At 38.6% G+C, this 18,558-nt stretch overlaps 1 protein-coding gene across 21 annotated transcripts in view; it reads left to right on the forward strand.

Moving 5' to 3' along the window:
* The window catches only part of ROBO2 (roundabout guidance receptor 2), a 928,484-nt gene that overhangs the window by 740,843 nt on the left and 169,083 nt on the right, over positions 1 to 18,558 (forward strand). The window lies entirely within an intron of this gene.

The raw sequence follows: 18,558 nt of genomic DNA on the forward strand, positions 1-18,558 counted from the left end.
AGGTAACCTGAATGGATGGGGAACTGCAGAATTTTTCTTTTCATTGAAACATAGCTAGGTGTTTAATTTCTGGAGAAGAATTTGGGAAAGAACTTGAAAACTTGAGTCTTACTGCAGTACTCCATGTGAAGGAGGCAGATGGAAGGCATTGGCAGACTTGCTTTAGGAAAAGCTCAACTTCCTTGGGCCCTTTAGGCAAGCAGTTTTCTTTCCAGCTTGTGTTACCAGGTCTGATCAGTGCACCTAACTGAAGTCCATCCCCTTATCAGTCTTTCCAAATTCTTATTTTAAGATTATCAGGTGGATAGATATACTGTCAAGATTGTATGACTATAAAGGGGCACAGTGGAGAATCGTTCATATATTATGATTTAAAGAATAGCAGTATCATTTTGTTCATGACTTACTATTTAATGCGGAGACTGTAATGTATTTTGGGAGAAGGGTAGATAAAAATCTCATAAGTTTAAGGACAGTTCATCACTCCAAGTAGCCATAAAATTGAAATGTTAATCAAAAAATTATTAACATTGCTGGTTGAATGTATTCTGTGCATTTGGTACTGTAACTTCATTAACTGTCTACACTAATTTTTAAACAATCAGCTTCAGTCCAGCTGTCCTTTTGGTTATGTCTGCATGACGAAGTCTTTAGTTTATGGTAGCAACATGATGTAAACTCTCCCAGGACTCCTGGCAAATACTTGAGTTGCTACTGAGTGCTAAAACTCATGCCGTTCTTGGCTGCATAGTTAACGGGGCCAGCTAGATTAGGCTAATGTAAATACATCAGGATGTATTATGCTTACTTCTTAATGCATCTCGGTAGTGGTGCCCTATAATTGCAGCTGGTATATGACAGATTCTTTGTTTGTGCTGTGCTTTATTCTTTTTATATTTGAATTCAAGGCAGAAGGCAGAAGGACATGTTTTTGGAATCAAATTTGAAAAGCAGTTCTAACAGATGTTGATAATTGTATGGTACTTTTGGCACTGCTAAAGGAAAGGACGAACACAGCTGGTTGAACTATATTTACTGAAAATAAAATGCTGTGAGAAGTTCTGCTTATTTTAGTACAGTGATTACACTGGGGGAGCACACAAGCATTTGAAGAAAAAAGCAATTGAGAGTTGGGGTATCAGTTGTAAAATACTATTTTGGAGCTCAGAAATAATCTAAATTGACTGCAAGGCACATTGCTTTATCTCTGGAACCTTTTTTTTTTTTTTTTCTTTTTTTTTCCCCTGCCTTTTCACCCCTTTATCTCCAGCTAGATTGTTATTCCAGAATTATTTGGACCACAGAGACAACCTTCAATAATCCTCCCAATTTTATATACTCCTATTCATATAAAAACTGAAATGTCTGCTGTTTCAGTGTCAGCATCCCAATTTGAATGAGTCATTGTGGCTTATCTCAGCCATATTTATTCTTTGGAAAACAATTTTATGTTGTTCACTGATTTTCCTTTACTTTCAGTGTATGTCAGCTTTGAACCCATTAATATGTGTATTGAACACCTATCCTGTTTCAGATCCCTGAGACACTCAACTCTTAATTCTCTCCACTTGGAGAAGCAGCCATTAAATTCCATTCTGTTTAATTTCACTTAGCTAATTTTTAATACGCAACAAAATTTACCTCTGTCCCTATGCTTTTTAATTTTCCTTAATAGTTTCTTCTCAAGGATCTTATCACAGGCTTTTGTCAAACCACATAAGTTATACCTACTAAATCTACCAATTGTCTATGTTTTATTAACAATGTTCAACAATTCAAATAAGGCAGAGGCCGTATTTTCCGTTCAGGGAGGTCCAGCTTCATCATTGTATTATAGAAATCCTTCCTTGTTCTGATCTTAATCATTTTCTGTCAGCTACTCTACAGCTAAATGGAGACATCATGCCCATAACATCTTTACTTTCTTTTCTTAAAGATTAACACTATGTTGTGCTTTTTTGTTGTTGTTTGGGCTTATTTTTTCTAAACATATAGGTTGATAGATATCTACAAGAACTCATCTCCTGTCTTTTTATTTAGATGCACGCTTTAGCACTTTGTTTATCAAAGTATTTTAATTATTAAAGTATTTTAGGAATACTTATGTGATAAAAATACACCTATCACTTTCTGTAGTGAAAATTAATGTAAAGACATTTCTCTTTGAAGTCAAGATACTCCCTCTGATCAGCACTGCTGCACTGTGCAGAGGTCGCATATGCTCATCCTGCCTCTCTAATTCTGTTACCACTTATGCATTGTTACTACAGGCACAGTACAGTAGGAAGGCTTGAACTTACTAGAGCAGGAAAGGACAGAGGACACGTGGCCAAGCTGCTTTGTAGCACTCCTCAGGGCTATTACAGGTTTTGTGTCATACAATGCTACAGCGTTTTCTTGACCGTATCATTCCCTTGCTTGTGGTAACTTCATGGCCTCAGCTAGCTTGGTCTTTATTTCCCTACAAAGCTTCAAATTAAACAGCATTTTTTTACATTAACCATCAAATTTCTAACTGCAACATGTATTAATTCATTGCATCTCTTATTCTGGACCCTCAAGTAATATTTCTGCATGCTTTTAGACATGTTATGAACTATTTTATTTTAGGGAGGAATAAAAAGGCACTTATGCATTTCATCTTTCTTCAAGAAGTCAGGAGGCACATTAAGAGTTTGTGAAGTGTTTCAGAGTCTTGAGTACTAAAATATTTTAGATTCACAAAGTTTAGTTTACCATTGCTAATAAGTAAGTTAGAAAATGGTGATATTGAGGTATCTTACTGAAGTTATTGGAGAAATGCTGATAGAATAAAAATCTTAAAAACTACAACCCCGATTGTATATCTTTACAGTATTTCGTCACAGATAAAAATTAGAAGCCCACTTTTCTAGCTGATGAACTTGTTCCTGTAATTGAACTTCACACTCTGAAATATCACTCTGTTGTGCTAGAAGTTCTGTAACAGCAAAGTTAGGACACTCCACGGTTCTGTACCAGTTTTATCTTCATTTTGCACCTCCCTTCCATCTGGTGAAGAACACTTTCTAATTACTTATTGTTTTCCAGATCACTCATGGTCTTTGCTCCCATGCTGAGTGGAGATTACACTCTCCTATTAGCCCTTTTAAGGTCCAAGGAATGCCAGCCATGCCATGTGTGAGCAATCTGCAGGCACCATTAGCACTGCTTGAGTAGCTCTTGATAACACTCACTATGGAGTCAATTAAAGACGTCAGGGGGTGGACTGGACTGCTTCTTTTTACTAACAGCTCTCATTAGGGAGTGGAGGATGGGGAGTTTGAACAGGTGATTTTTAGTATATTAAATAAGAAATGGTAAAAATACCCAGACTAGCTTTCTCTTTTGTTTGGCATTCATTCCTTTCTCTTTTATTCTCTTCTCTATTTCTAAAACAAGTCTTTGACAGAGATACCATTTTACAAAGTCTGAGAGAAACAATAACTATAAATCTCAACAAAAGAAATCTAGACAGACAGTAAAGACAACAGAAATCAGATTAGTGTTTCGTAAGTGAAAGGAAGTCTTGGGCAGTCACTTTTCAGAGCATACGCTGATCACAGACAGCCCCAGGTTGTCATGATTTGGGCTGAGTTGAGGTCACTGTCACTTTTATAAAGATTTTTAGTACCATGCAACTTGGGAAATCTGAGAATTTATAAATATTAATGAATATAAATTTATTTAAATATGTAAGTAGACTGTAATGTTATCGTACCTGTGCTTATATATGAGCTTCTACCAGCTGTGAAATGGTATATTGCTAGGGCGTTCACCAATGACTCTGATGTATGGCTTTGAGTGTATATATTTTCAATGGCAATACTAAATACCACTGGCAGTTAACTCCTAAGATGTAAGAATGGGTGATTCATTAAAGAAATGCGTATAAGGTACATATAAGCTGTAGTAATTAAGAAACTTGAAACAAGGTTAAAATTTTTGAAAATATGAGGACAGGTATTGTTGATTACCAATGAACCTCATTTTATAAGTACCACACAGAAATATTAGGAAAACAGAGATTTAAAAATAGTTTTGTTTTTTTGTAGCAAGATTAATCCAGTTTAATTCTTCCTGTAGTTCTGGATTTTGGTTTGGGTTGTTTGTGGGGTTTTTTGTTTGTTTTTATTTTCTTTCTGCTGTGTGTGATTTTTTTCAAGATTTATTTACAAATTTTCCAGTTGGATATGGGAGCACACTGTTCAGCTTTTCTCTTCCAAGGTTTTACTGTGAGTAAAGACAGTGAAAGCCTGAGTCTTCAACTGAATCAGGATATGTTTCCACTCTAGGAGCCATCATTATGATTGAGAATAATTCCAAACAGTGAATGGAAGGACGTCCAGTGTTTTTGAACAAATGGAGGTTGTATCACTCAAGAGTCTTTAGTCTTGACATGATGTAAAAACGAAAACAAAACCCCTAAATCCCTATTTGAGTCTTCTGTTTTCCTTACATGACCCACAAGGTATTCAAGTGTCCTTTCGAGAAATAAATTCATTAGGCTAAAAGCTATCATCCATTTGGAAACAGCAACATGTAGCATAACCTCAGCAGGGAGGCACTATGTAAGAATGCATTATACAGTGTTTTAATTGGAAAAGATGTGATGCATTTTGAAATGACCATCACATCATACTACAAGAAAGCACAAAACACCGCTTGGATCTGGCAGTTATTTTGCTACAAGTTAAAAAATAATCTGAATTAGTATATTTAAATTCTTCAAGCATTTTCAGTTCACAGCAGCACATCACTTGCGTTAAAGCTCCCATTCTGTCTTGCTGGTGAGTGTATCTCATCTCACTGCAGCTTCTCTCTCCCCACAGCAGCACGGGGATACAGTGAACGGGATGACTCAGGCAGGGAGGAAGCACTATTTCTCTATGTTTCTATTTTTGAAATTATTTTACCAGCTCTGAATTAAAATGGTAACAGTTTTGTTTGCTTATGTCTTCACAAAATTAACATAACAGAAGGGGTTCTGCTTTTGAGCTTTGGATATACACAGCCATGATTTTGCAAATCTTGCACTTGCTTACATATTTCTGCTAAACATTGGATTTACTAGACATCCCTCCTGTATATTGCAAATGAACACTAAGACTAGTACGTTTTTTAACTAGTAAATCCAATAGGTACTTTTTTTTTTCCTTCAGTGTACCATTTATCTTCTATTTCATATTTAAGGCATCTCATTTAATTTTACTTGGTCAGTACAAGGAAGTATAATGGAGAGGGTTTTTAACGTTGATACATATTATGCCAGTTACTTATTTTCAGATCTATTAATTTCCAGTCATCTTGCTGAGTATTTGAAAGAAATGACTTAAATTCTCTGCTGGTGTGTGCAGTAAAGATAAAATAAGAGATTGTTTACTTGGCTAAAAAGACACTTCCTTTTCTTTTGAAATAGCTGAGAACATGACATGTAAATTAGTGTAGAAACAGCAATGTGCATCTCCATCAGAAGGTCTTGATTTCTTAGCAGAGTATTAAAAGGAAACTTAGAAATTTGACCTAACTTATGATATTAAACAACAATTTTCATCGTCCGCACTGATATCTCACTGAACAGCTGTCCTGGATTTGTTTTAATAAATTCTGTTAAGATGTGCATTATAGAACTGCAATTTGGACCACTGTGCCAGAAAATGTACAAAGGACATAGTGACATAAAAAGCTACAATACTGATTTGTTTAAATAATGGGAAAAGTGAGCAAAATAAGTCTGGTCATCCATTTACATCTCAGAGCTGCGATTAATTAATGGTGCAGCCTTAGCCAGGAAACCCATGGTAATCCTGGTAACTTGATTTCGTTTTATACCAGCTTGTTACTGCAAGAATGCTGTCCTATTGCATATAAGAGAATGTTTTTTGCTTGTCTGGAGAAGCAACATTTGCTAACTCACTCAACAGCTGCTGAAAATGTTAAGTTTGTTTAGTACTTAAATTTTTTCTTTAGATTACTTTTGTTCTAGTCTTTTATTCCCTATTAATGGCATAGAGATGGAAAGAAACAGATAATTTTTCTCTGTTGTTCCCCTTACACTGACTTGTCTAATCTGCTGCATCCATATTTAAATTTAATTGTCTCTTCAGCATGCTAATCAACTTCCACAACAAGCCGGGAAGATGGATGTAGGTTAAAAAAAAAAAAAAAAAAGAGTATCTATCTTATAGAAGTTGAGATAACACTTGCAAACCATAGAAAAGAGCAGTGATTGTTATTAAATTAGTACTTAAAAGAATTGTAAATGGCATTACATTAGACTGTTCCTTGAATGGCTCAAAGCTGAGCCACTGCTGTATTTTTCCCATCTAAGAGTCTAGGCTGCATACCCTGGCAAGGTATGACGGTTTTTCTAGTGACCCTTCTTTGGTAGTTAGAATGAAAGTTAGCAAAATATCTTGCACATAAATGCTATTTTGCAAATAATGGACAATAGACACTGTTAGTGCTGTGGCTACTGAGAAGATATTACTGTTAGTTCTAGCTTTTGACTGTTTCTTAATACATTTTTATTTGCTACTGTGAGGAGATATTTTGAAAATAAGCCAGGATCTTCAACTTAATTATAAATTAACAGCAATTTATTCCGATAGGAAGTGTTAAAATATGCGATCAGGCTTAGATGCTATAGCATAAACTTAATAATTGCATACCTAACCATAATAATATCGACCATTATAATGCAGACAAATCCTACTCCTGATGCATGTGCCTTGCCAGAATTTTATTATTGGTGTTCTCAGCCCTGTGATGTCAGTGAAACACTAGAAGATGGCATGCAGTTAGCAGGACTGTGCAAGGGAAATCCTTTTGCCTTAGAGCTAGTACAGTCCCTGTTAAGAAAAAAAGCAGAAAAGCAAAGGTGAAGCTACAATACTGCTGTATAATCAGTACTCCAGCTTGCTTGAGGGCTTCTGTCTTGAAACCTGAGTCAGGGCAGATTCGTAGTTTCTCTGCTGTCCTCTAAAGCCACGTCTAGCTCCCAGCTGACCTCTACTCAGGTATTCTATCATGTGCAAGCACAGAGTAACAATAAAAGATGAAAATTATAGTAAGACTTTGCACTTGAAAGGCTCCTACATAATTCCTGGTTGTACCCAGTGTTGGAAAAAAAAAAAAAGATTGGAGGGATATTATATGACTTCATTAAAGTCTGACTTATAAAATATATTGTTGGCAATTTTAACTGATTCTTTTGAAACAGAAATTTGCCTAGGACTTTTGCTGTTATATCTTTTAATGTCAATATAGGTATCACTGATGCTCTATTCTGTAAACTGTATCAACATGAACAGTTCTCCCAATTGAAAAAAACAACAGGGAGTAAGCAATAACATAAAATTATTTTTAGAAAATGCATTTTTAATTACTGAACTGCTTAATTATTGAGTACTACTGAAAATATCCTGTGAACCTCATCACTATGCAAATGTATTCAGTTTTAGAAACAATTAAATGATAATAAAGCATTCTTTTTTCTTTTGCAACATATTACTGTAATGAAGCTGTTACCTCTCAGTGTGCATTTTAATGAGTTTTAAGTAACATTTTAATGAGCTCAACATTACCATAAACCCAAGGATTAGACAAAATTGAATTTACTGGGAAAAGGGAAGGGTTCATTAAGAGTTAATTACATAGTTTGAGAAGAAATATAATTCATTTTATGATGTCCTATCAACCAATAATTCAGCAGTAGATCTATACTTATTAATAGGTGTAGAAATGGCAGTATTATATTGACATAAAAACATGGGTTTGCACACCACTGCTCAGGGTTCCAATGAAAGTGTCTGTACTGAAATCCCTGGGTCAACTTATTTCTTATCCAGTTCATTATTACATCTGCGAAGAAAAAATACCAAGCTTTGTATTACTGGCTCGTAATTCTGCCTACAAGTTTTATAAACATCATGAACAGTGAAAGCAAAGTTTAATGGATTTACCATTGCCAGTGAGATCTTAAGGCAATTTATGAATAAATGTCTTGGGTTTATTATTTTAAAAAGGACTAGTAGAGATTTGAGTCCAAACTGCCAGTATTACTGACATGCCCACTCTAACAATGGTCTGTTGAATGTCTGCAGTCCAGGCTGCCCGATGTCCAGAAATTGAGGGTAAATTCATAGAATCATAGAATAGTTTGGCTTGGAAGGGACCTTAAAGATCATCCAGTTCCAACCCCCTGCCATGGGCAGGGACACCTCCCACTAGATCAGGCTGCCCAAGACCCCATCCAACCTGGCCTTGAACACCTCCAGGGATGGGGCACCCACAGATTACCTGGGCAACCTGTGCCAGTGCCTCAGCACTCTCATGGTGGAGAAATTCTTCCTTATATCAAGCCTAAATCTGCCCCTCTCCAATTTATACCCGTTCCCCCTTGTCTTATCACCACAAGGCTTTGTAAACAGTCCCTCTCCAGCTTTCCTGTACACCCTTCAGGTACTGGAAGATTGCTGTAAGATCTCCTTGGAGCATTCTCTGCTCCAGACTGAACAAGCCCAACTCTCTCAGCCTGTCAAATTCCCACACTCTGTGCACACAACAGCTCTGTGTCGGCTGTACTCTACGTTCAGATGTACACTTAGATGCTTAGGCCCTGCATAATGCAGAGTTGAACTGCTCATGCTCAGTAAGTTCAGTCACACATTGAATTTACTGCTCTCAATCTGCCAGTGTTGGCATTTCTGGTTAACTATTTGAAATAGAATGGAGAGTTCTAGCACAGTGCCCTCAGATATCTGCTTAAAAAAGAACAAGGAACAGATTTTAAAATGTTAAGCATATTATTATATTAATTGTGCTGAATTAGCATATTGCACTTTTGTTCATATGCCAGCCTTGTGACCTGCTTTTTTTTAAAAGAATAGAATATGCATTTTGTTGATGTCACAGCCTTTCAGTGGAGTGAGGGAAACCTCCATGAGGTTTAAAGCTTTCATAAGTTTCAGTAAAATAGAGTTATCTTCTGTAGCCTGCTGTTGTGAGGGAAAGAGCATTCTAGCAAATGTCTGTTTGAGTGAGGAAAATCATGAGCTGTGGTCAGGAATTAGACCTGTTGGAATTCCATCACTCCTGCATGTGCCAGACTGAAAGGTGTGCCCTGAGAGTGGCAGTTCTGATTGCTGAGCTTTAAAATGCTAAGGTAGACATGAAGACCTACTCTGGAAGGATGATTCCTGACAACAGACAGGGTACTGTTGGCATTCAAAAAGGAAGCCCAATTAGTACCTTGGATTGAACTGGTGCTCAAAAGGAAGTGCAAAGAAGAGCTGTTAAGCAGGTAGTAAATTCTGGACGTGAAAGAAAGAAAGCGAAGTGCCGCTGAATGTATGATTATGAGCCAAATTGTACTGAACTTCCACTTATTCAGCAGCAGAAATGTTTCCATCTCTTCTGAGTTGTTTCCAGCTGATGCATCTGTTGCTAAGTAAGGAAGGAAGCCCCGATGAACAGAATTAAATTGTAAAAATCAATCATGTACCAACTACTGGCTAAGCATTGTTTAGTCCCCCGTCCCCCCCATGTTTTCTCTCCCATAAGCTTGCAGGAATTAAGGACAAGACAGACTCCATAGGGATGGAAATCGGGAGACCTTTATTGCTCTTACCGAGCTCCTTATATACACAATGTTATGTTGCGTCTAAAACTTGGCATCATTTGATTGGTTACAAACAACTGTTCACGCGTATAAGTTTATACTACTATTGCTTAGTTGCTACTGTCCACACGCCTAGATCAAATGCTTACTTGGTTAATTAGCTTTGCATATTTTGCATGCTTTCCCCTAAGTTATCATGATTTCTACTTTTCTCGCTTACACCTCCCTCTCAGCTTCTGGGCACACAGCCATAGGTTACTGTTGCTATCCATTGTTTCCTCTTACCTTACTGTTCATGGTCCTTCAAGGGCATCGTTGCCTTCGTTAATATAAAATGTTTCTACAGGAGCTCACCTCTTTGTATGAATGTGGCAGCACAGCCAGGCATGTGGAAGTCTTCAGAGAGAAACGGAAAATGTTCCCCACCTACATCTGGAATTGTTCAGAAAAGGAGGAGCAAAGCTACAGAGGTCCTCCTCAAGGGAGAGTTTAATTCAATTTGCCTTAATTGAAGCTGCACAAGCAAACTAGAGAATGTTTCCAGTTCTCCTGGTTCAGAGAAATCCCACAGCATGCACTGGTTATATGAGCTAGTCTATGTTATATATTCTGTATTCTAAATATAGGGAAGTATAATGCATAGTTTAACAGTAAATTTTCCTTGGTGGAAAGTCTGGTAGCCCTGTTCTCTCCTGGCCATTCATTTGCTCTGCTTGTAATAGCTTATCTGTCTCTCAGTTCCTTATGGATCTGGGCTGAGAACTGGGCCCGCAGAGTGATCCGAGTTAAAAATCCTCCAAGCTGGAGATTTTTTTTTTTTTTTTACTCTAATTGGCATGGAAGAAAATATTGATACTACTTGGCCTAAAATCTGTCCCAGGTGAATACTGTGGCAGGCTAAAAATTCCCTCCACTCAATCCTATCTAGTCTTAATAATCTAAACTGCCTATTTCAATATTATGCTTTTGTCTATCATATGGTGCTTGAATGCTTTGTCTTGTCAGTATAGCCTCTTGTTTTCTAATGCAATTGAAGAATGACAGTAAGTTTATAAATGTACACAAATTAAATCTTTTGTGGGAGTTACAGACAGACACTATATCTAGTTAAACTCCATGCTAAGGAGGAGTGAAAAGAATTACTTAAATGTGCCAGGAGGTTCCTGTTTAAAATAATACCTATTTCAGTATTTAGTTATTGAATGTGTCTGGGCTGAAATAGTTTCTTTGTTATACTAGTAGTTCATATACGAAAAGCCAAAGGAAGAGGAAAAAAATTGTAGAAATGATTTTGTGTTCTAATTGTGAGATTAACAGAGGTCTTTGAGACCCTTATGAGGAATGTGAGCCCTTAGTCTGAAGGACTGCTCCAGCTGTTGAGTAACACATCCCTTAAAGGCTGTTTTACAGACACATATCTGATTGTTCTTCTCCACAGTTTGAGGTAAACAATGATTTGAGTAATGTTATTTGCCAGTTTTCTCTTATTTGAAAGCCATTAGCACATGTGTAGTGATCCCGTTTTTCTCTCATACTGAATTGCCGGAAGAATATTCAGTAGCAAGGGTTTAGTAGAATGTGTGGCATGTGGAGGGTTTATTTTGCTCTTGTAGTTTTATCATGCTGTTCATTTTTCTATTAAGCAAAATTTGTTGTACATGAAATAGCATTTTGGGAAAGCGATATTACATAGAAAAACAGATTGTTTCACCCTTACTGCTATTCAAAAATATTATGCTACTGCATTTTCAACAGTATGTTTGGAAGCTGGTGTAACCATTCAGCTGAAGGTCATTTTGAGTTTCAGGCACAGCGTAGTGTGACTAGAGGAAGAAGCTGGACACCCAGGTTCTGGTCTCCCCCTGGGTACTGAAGCTCCTCTTTCAAAACTGTTGCTTTAGGCTATTATGGTTGGTCTTTGCTCCTGCTTCTGTAATTTTTTTCTTTCCTCTTGCATGATGTAGTGAATAATAATAAGAGCAACGTGAACTCTTATATTCTTTCTCTCTTTTGAAAATAACTGGGAGTTATATTTCATATTTTATAGAAATAATTCCTTATACTATTTAAGCAGATCAAAACTGCAGAAGATTTCCTGCAAATTATGCTATTCTTTTCTTTGTTTTGCATAAAATCACAAATTTGGGACTTCTTTTCCATGTTTAGAACATACAAAACTACTCTTTTATCTAGTTGTTTGATAGCACATTGGCAAAGCTCAAATGACTCTCTCCTAAGAGCATTTAATACAGGGTCTACATATCACATTGCTCCTTCATTTCTTTAGAGCTCAAGAAACTTCAAATTCATTTTGAAGAATTACATGCTGATAAGTGACAGATAAATACTTGTGCATCGTTCAAGATAAGACAGAAAAAATATAATCTAACATTTTTGGTCAATTGTTAAATCTGAAAGGAGCCTTTTAGGAAGGAAGAACTCGCTGATAAAACTTAAAAAAAAAAAACCCAGCACTTGAACACTGGAGGAAAAAAGTATTCTTACCATCCTCAGAGAAGGTGGAGTTGGAGTCTTAATGAATAACGTCTTTGGGACATGCATTGTTACTTTTTATTGTAAAGTATTAAGATAATATTGAATTAAAATAATATGCAAACATAAGTGGTAGAGGAATTTTGAGGGGTGGGCTTTTGTTGTAAATTCTTGGAGAGCGGGTGCCAAATATGACTGGAGCAGTGAGGACACTAACTGGTGACCTGTTGCCTTTTGCTGTCCCATTCCTTTTGGGGCAGTTCTTCCTTCATACAGCTCTTATTTTCCACTAGCTTCGAATGTCTCAATTGCATGCCATGCAAACACATTTTATGCATTTCTAGTTTCCAGTTTCCATTTGCTGAGATGAATTCTAGAAGCGAAAACATCTGAGTCCTTCAGGAGGTTAACCATTAAAGAAGCCACAGGTCCTGCAGGGAATGCCACTGCTGAGCCTGTAGGCAATGTTGTGCCCGTTTATGGGACAGAGGACATGAAGCCAGCTAGGCTTATAGAGCAGATCTGTTTAAATGGCATCTGGCAGGCACCCCAGAATGGCCTATTGACATGAGGACGGTTTGCAGGATGGGAAGCGAGGTATTCAAGAAACAGCAAATGGCTCTCACTGGTTCTGTGTACCAGCTGTAGATGCATCTCATGCTCCATATCTGATGAAGTGTGGCCACACAGTCCGCTTTAATGGAGTTATGAAAGCTTATTGAGAAATATGTGCCATTCCGTGTCTGCTCAGACAGCTCCTTTTCAGTCCTAACTTCTGAAAGGAACAACACAAAAGCCCTGACAAAAAAAAAAAAAAAAAAATCCTGCTCACAAAAGCTGAAAAGACGATGTTTTAGCTTACAATTAACAGATGAACCTTGATAGAGACCAGGGTTAGGGAAAGAGGCCGTGGGATGGAAGGAAAAGAATTCTTATGTTGGTCAACAGCCTATTTTGTTTGATGCCTTCCTTAATGTGGGTAAAGTATAGCAGTAATGTGGCAGTGATCCCCTGCCAAGATGGGAAAGCATCCCAGCTGTTGTGTATGTGTTGTGCATGTGTACACAAGAAGTTTATTAGAGGCCATTCACACTTCAGCGGAGCTCAGAGATTGCAGTCTATTATATTGGTTAAATGAACCGGATCACATTGTATATTTCTTGCACAAGAAATATTCATTCATTTGTATTTGTTTGCATGATACTCATCTGTTCTTATTCCTTTGTTTTACTGAGGGCACATGTATATTTTAGGTGTTTTGGCTGGGCCTGAACTGTAAGCCCAAGGGACTGAAGCAGCCCAAGTGGTTGCAAGAAAATCAACTTTATTCTGGAAACAGAAAAAACACAATTGCTCAGTGCTGTGTCAAACTTTAGGTAGTACTCATTAGGTTGAGCATAATGCTGCAGGAACTTGGCAGTGCTACTTTTGTACTCACAGTAGTAAATCTGCATGCTATTACACTGTGGTTGCTGAACTAATTAAATCTGTGTTTTCTGAGGAATCTGTGCTGTACTGTGCAGGTATAGTGCAGTTTCTCTGTGCTCTTATGAAGCACTTGATAAAAAGCTCTCACCTGAATTTCATTCATATATCTCCTGACAGTAACATTTGGGTATTTTTGGATGCCACTGCTTTTGGAAATCCATTATGTATTTCTAATTCCTTTAAGTTTGAGGAGTTCGGGGGGGGGGGGGGGGGGGGCTTTGGTTTTGTTGTTGTTGTTGTTTTTTTTTTTTTTTGTTTTAAAATTTAACTATTAGAACCCAAGAATGGCTGCACTGCAATATTGCAAGAAAACAAAGGACTATCTTGTCTGGTCTATAATTTTTTCCTGACAGGAGCTTATAATGGATTCTGGAGGACTGCCTCTTTTACCAGACATGATCCTCCCTACCTCATTGCTGGGAGAGAAGCATAGTAGATGTGATTTGAAGTGTTCTTTAGTGATTTTGGAGAAGCTAGTCCCATATTCTTGCTGAAAAGAAGATATTGTGGCATACGAGTGACTGTGAAAGTACACTACTTTGGTTGTGATGTGGTATTTTTTGAAGCTGTGCTTGGTTCTACGTCTGATATTCACATTAGTTGGGAAAAAATAAATTACTTGCCTGTGATTTTCTAAATGTGTAGTCCATTAAATGTGAAGAGCACGTAAAAGCAAATGTCAGACTTGAGTTTAAAGGACCATTAAATAACTATTCTAGTAAACTGCTAAATGCCTGATCCCTTGTTAAATCTTAAGACTTACAACCGACAGTGAACATTTTTCAAAATTCATTGTGTGCAATTGTGGTACCAGTTCTTCTAGAAAGTCTCTGAACTTTTAAGCAAGTAATAGGATTTTTAGTTTCAGTGAAATAAAACTCTTGGTAACGTGTGTCTTGTTAGCATTTGCAATCTGTGCAGTGCATTCATCAAGAGTGATTATGCTTTAAGAATAAGAAAAAAGAAATCTACTCTGTATCCTAGAGAAAAATTTTCAACATATTACGTTGTATAGCTTTAGATTTCTGAAATTACTTAAATGTGGTCTTCAGGATATTTGCATTCATAAAGAATACTTGGTTATGCTTATTGCTTCCCTTTGCTTTTCTTAACTGTCAAAACACAGTGATGCTTTTGAAGATTTATGGCAGATGGGTAATGAGATTGCTGACTGTTAACTGCAGCATTCAGAATTCGTTGGTGGAAGGAGACAGGAGTTTAAAAAAGGGAGAAGGTTATTGGGGCTTTGCCATGAATGATAGAATCATAGAATGGTTTGGGTTGTTCGTGGCTACTCTTCAAAGACAGCTCTTCACATTCTATCCCTTTCCTGACATAGAGGGCAATGCCTCCACCCCTCCTTTCCAGCCTGTCCCTTCTGAACAGTCTGTAGCTTCAATAGCCACACTCCAGTCACGGGATTCATCCCACCAAGTCTCAGTGATGGCAAACAGATCATAGCTTTCTAGCAGCACAGTACCTTCCAGCTCCTCCTGTTTGTTACCCAAGCTGTGTGCGTTTGCATAGAGGCACTTCAGCTGGGCTGTTGGCTGCAACACCTTCTCAGTGGAAGACAGATGACAGGACTTTGTTTTCAGTCAAGAAGCTTGAATATAAATATGTTATGTTCCAAATTATAAATATCTGCACTCTCCATTCTATCTAGTAGTCAAATAAAATCCTTCAGAAAAAAAGCATAGAGACATCACTTTGTATTCAAGTAAGCACAATGAATCACAAGAAAGACAAGGACATTATATAGTGTTTCAGTAAGTCTATTCAGGCTGTATTGCATACACTTAATTCAGCACAAATCACAGCCTTTAAAAAAAAGGCAAACAAATCATAAGCTAATGTGTGCAATAGCTATCACTTGTATACCTATGTAATTGTGTAAAAGGGAAAAAAGGTCAGCAGTGCCCTTATAATTGGGTTAACTGCTGAAGAAAGATTTCGAAGTCTGACTCTTGCAGTGTGTGCTGCAAATAGGAAAGGAAAAAAACTGTCTTTTTTCCTGACTTTTGTGCAATCAGCTAGTTGGGGTACACCTCAGACTGAAATTTAGAGGAGAGAAGAAAACCCAACTATGTTCCACTGGAATCTGTCTACAAACTTATCGATGTTGGTTCATGCACCTGATTTCTAACACTGTTAATACACTGTTAATACTCTGTTCGCTTGGTTTAGTAGATTCTGGTTTTAGAAGCAAGAGTCTCCACTTTCACATTTAAATATCAATGCTCATCACAAAGTCCAAATTCTGTAGTTGTTGCATTCAAGAGTTGTGGTCAACGACTCAATGACTAAGTAGACACTGGTAACAAGTGGCTTTCTACAGAGGTCAGTACTGGGACCAGTGTTGTTTAACATATTTTTCATAGACATGGACAGTGGGATTCAGGGCAGCCTCAACAAGTTTACTGGCAACACCGAGCTGTGTGGTGTGGTCGACATACTGGAGGGAAGCCATGCCATCCAGGGGGATCTTGATGGTCTGGAAAGGTGGGCCTATGCAAACGTCATGGCATTCAACAAGGCCAAGTGCAAGGTGCTGTACCTGGATTGGGGCAATCCCAAGCACAAATATAGGCTGGTGGAGAATGGATGGCAGGTAGCCCTGAGAAGGACTTGGGGATGCTAGTGGATAAGAAGCTCAAAATGAGCTGGCAATGTGCACTTGCAGCCCAGAAAGCCAACCATATCCTGGGCTGCATCAAAAGAAGTGTAACCATCGGGTCAAGGAAGGTGATTCTGCCCCTCAGTTCTCCTCTGGTGAGACCTCACCTGGAGTACTGCATTCTGTTCTGGAGTCCTCAGCACAGGAAGGACATGGATGTGCTAAAGTGAGTCTAGAGTAAGGCCATGAAGATGATCAGAGGGCTGGGGAACCTCCTGTAGAAGGACAGGCTGAGAAAGCTGGGCTTGTTTAGCCTAGAGAAGAGAAGGCTCTGGGGAGACCTTATAGCAGCCTTCCACTACTTAAAGGGGGCCTGTAGGAAAGCTGGGGAGGGGCTCTTCGTCAAGCGGTGTAGTGATGAAGGGTAACGGTTTTAAGCAACACATACAGAGGGAGCTCAGGAATTTGCTGACAGTCTTGCCTAGACCTACTGCCTAGGTTGTGATTTTTTAAACAACTTTCCTTACAAAATATGACGGAGGCAGTTACTGAAACAAAGAGGTAGGACAGCAGAGCCCTCAAACAAAGAGTATTATTATTCTTCATGAGGAAGACTGTCTGTGAACCCTTGTTTTTTTCTGTCACCCCACTTCAGCAGGTAGTGCCAGCTCACTCAGGGACCGTTTCAGTAGATCATACATATTAGCCAAGTTCTAAAATAGCCCCCTGCATCATATGCTACCTAAAGTATTATAATCCTTTAATCTGTCCACTGCATGACAGCTGGGCAGTTATTTGACATAATAATTCTTGTTGATTGTGTGTATCAGTATGTATCAGAGGAGAGAAGCACGAAAGGAGGGGTGGAAAGATGAGGATTTAGGAAAATGCCTGTGAGGCAGTGCCTCGCATTGGGGGAGACCTACCTGCTTGTGGCAGGTGACCAACTTGCCACCAACATGGCTGTGTAAAATATTTATTTGAGAATAATATTATCTTCAGATAAGTGTAAAACAGAATAGGAGGGGGAAGATAAACTATCAGGACCCGAGTTACAGATGCGCATTAATATTTACTTGATACCTCTTTATACCCTCTAGTCAGCGTGACAGATGTAGCTGTGTTTTAAGACATTATCATTCATTGAAAGAGGCAAAATAGATAGTCTTTCCCTCCCTCCCATTCCGGGTAATCTCAGATGTTCGCCGTCCGTGTGGCCAGGAGGAGGTGTAGAGCTAAGCGCTGGCGGGAGAAGAGTGCAATTATCCCAAAGCCTCCTGATAGGCATCCAGTTCTTCCCTCTGGCTTAGCTGCCCTGACCACAGGCTGGGGGCTCATGGGATGTGGACCAGATTGAAAAAGTGGAAGCAGACAGATGGTTATTTGTAATCATCATGTAAATGTAAATCCTATAAAAATGTTTTCTTTCTAAGGGCCTGAAAGCTGTTGTAGTGGAAAGCAGGATTAAGGCATGGATATCTAGCCTAGAATAGTTCTGACCCTGCCACCTTCCCTCCTACCCCATAAACTCTGTGGCTTTATCTCCATTTCCTTTACATAAATTGCTGGAGGAAATTAATTGTTTCCATGTAATTCCCTGAGTTTATGAGCATCAGTTTGACCGTGGCCTGGATTTGGGCCTAAGCTGGCAGGTGCTGGGAAGCCGTTGCCTTGGTAGCAGGGGCTTCTTTTTCCTTCTTTCTCCCTCCCCCTGGCAGGTGCATGAGCTGCCAGTGTTTATCTCAGCACTGCTGTTGCTAGATGGGCTTGCTTTCTGTCATTATGCCTGCAGGTACCTGTAAACGCCCGTACAGGATTTTGCATGCCTTAAAGATCGACGTGACAGCTCAAAGACATATAACTTGTTCCAGCAGCATCAGCTTGCTCGAGCCACAAAAATACCGATCAAACTTTAATTAACTTTTGTCCACAGCACTATTGTAGGCTGTGTGTTCAATTTAGCTGTCCTTTCCAGCTCTGTGGTCCCTCCGTGCTTTTCCAGACAGCAAGGTGTAGCCATCCAGAAGCTTTTGTGCTTCCAAGGCTTTGCCTCTCAAAACGTGAGGATGTTTGTGCAGCCATTGGTCTGGCAGAAAGGAGCAGCCTTCCCATATCACAAAACAGTTCTTGGGGCTGAGTAGCAGCCCCCAGAGTCCTGCTCTCCGAGCCAGCTGCACTGACATCCCAGCATGGGCAGGTGGGTCAGGATGCTGGTGATCTTTCTCTTTGGCATTCCTTGACAAATGTAGGGTAACACCTATGCAAGCACAAATACTTTGCATTAAAGCTGTGTGAAGTGAAGAAACAACAGAACATGAAG

The sequence above is a fragment of the Cuculus canorus genome, chromosome 1, assembly GCF_017976375.1.
Source record: "Cuculus canorus isolate bCucCan1 chromosome 1, bCucCan1.pri, whole genome shotgun sequence".
In the NCBI taxonomy this organism is placed as follows: Eukaryota; Metazoa; Chordata; class Aves; order Cuculiformes; family Cuculidae; genus Cuculus; species Cuculus canorus.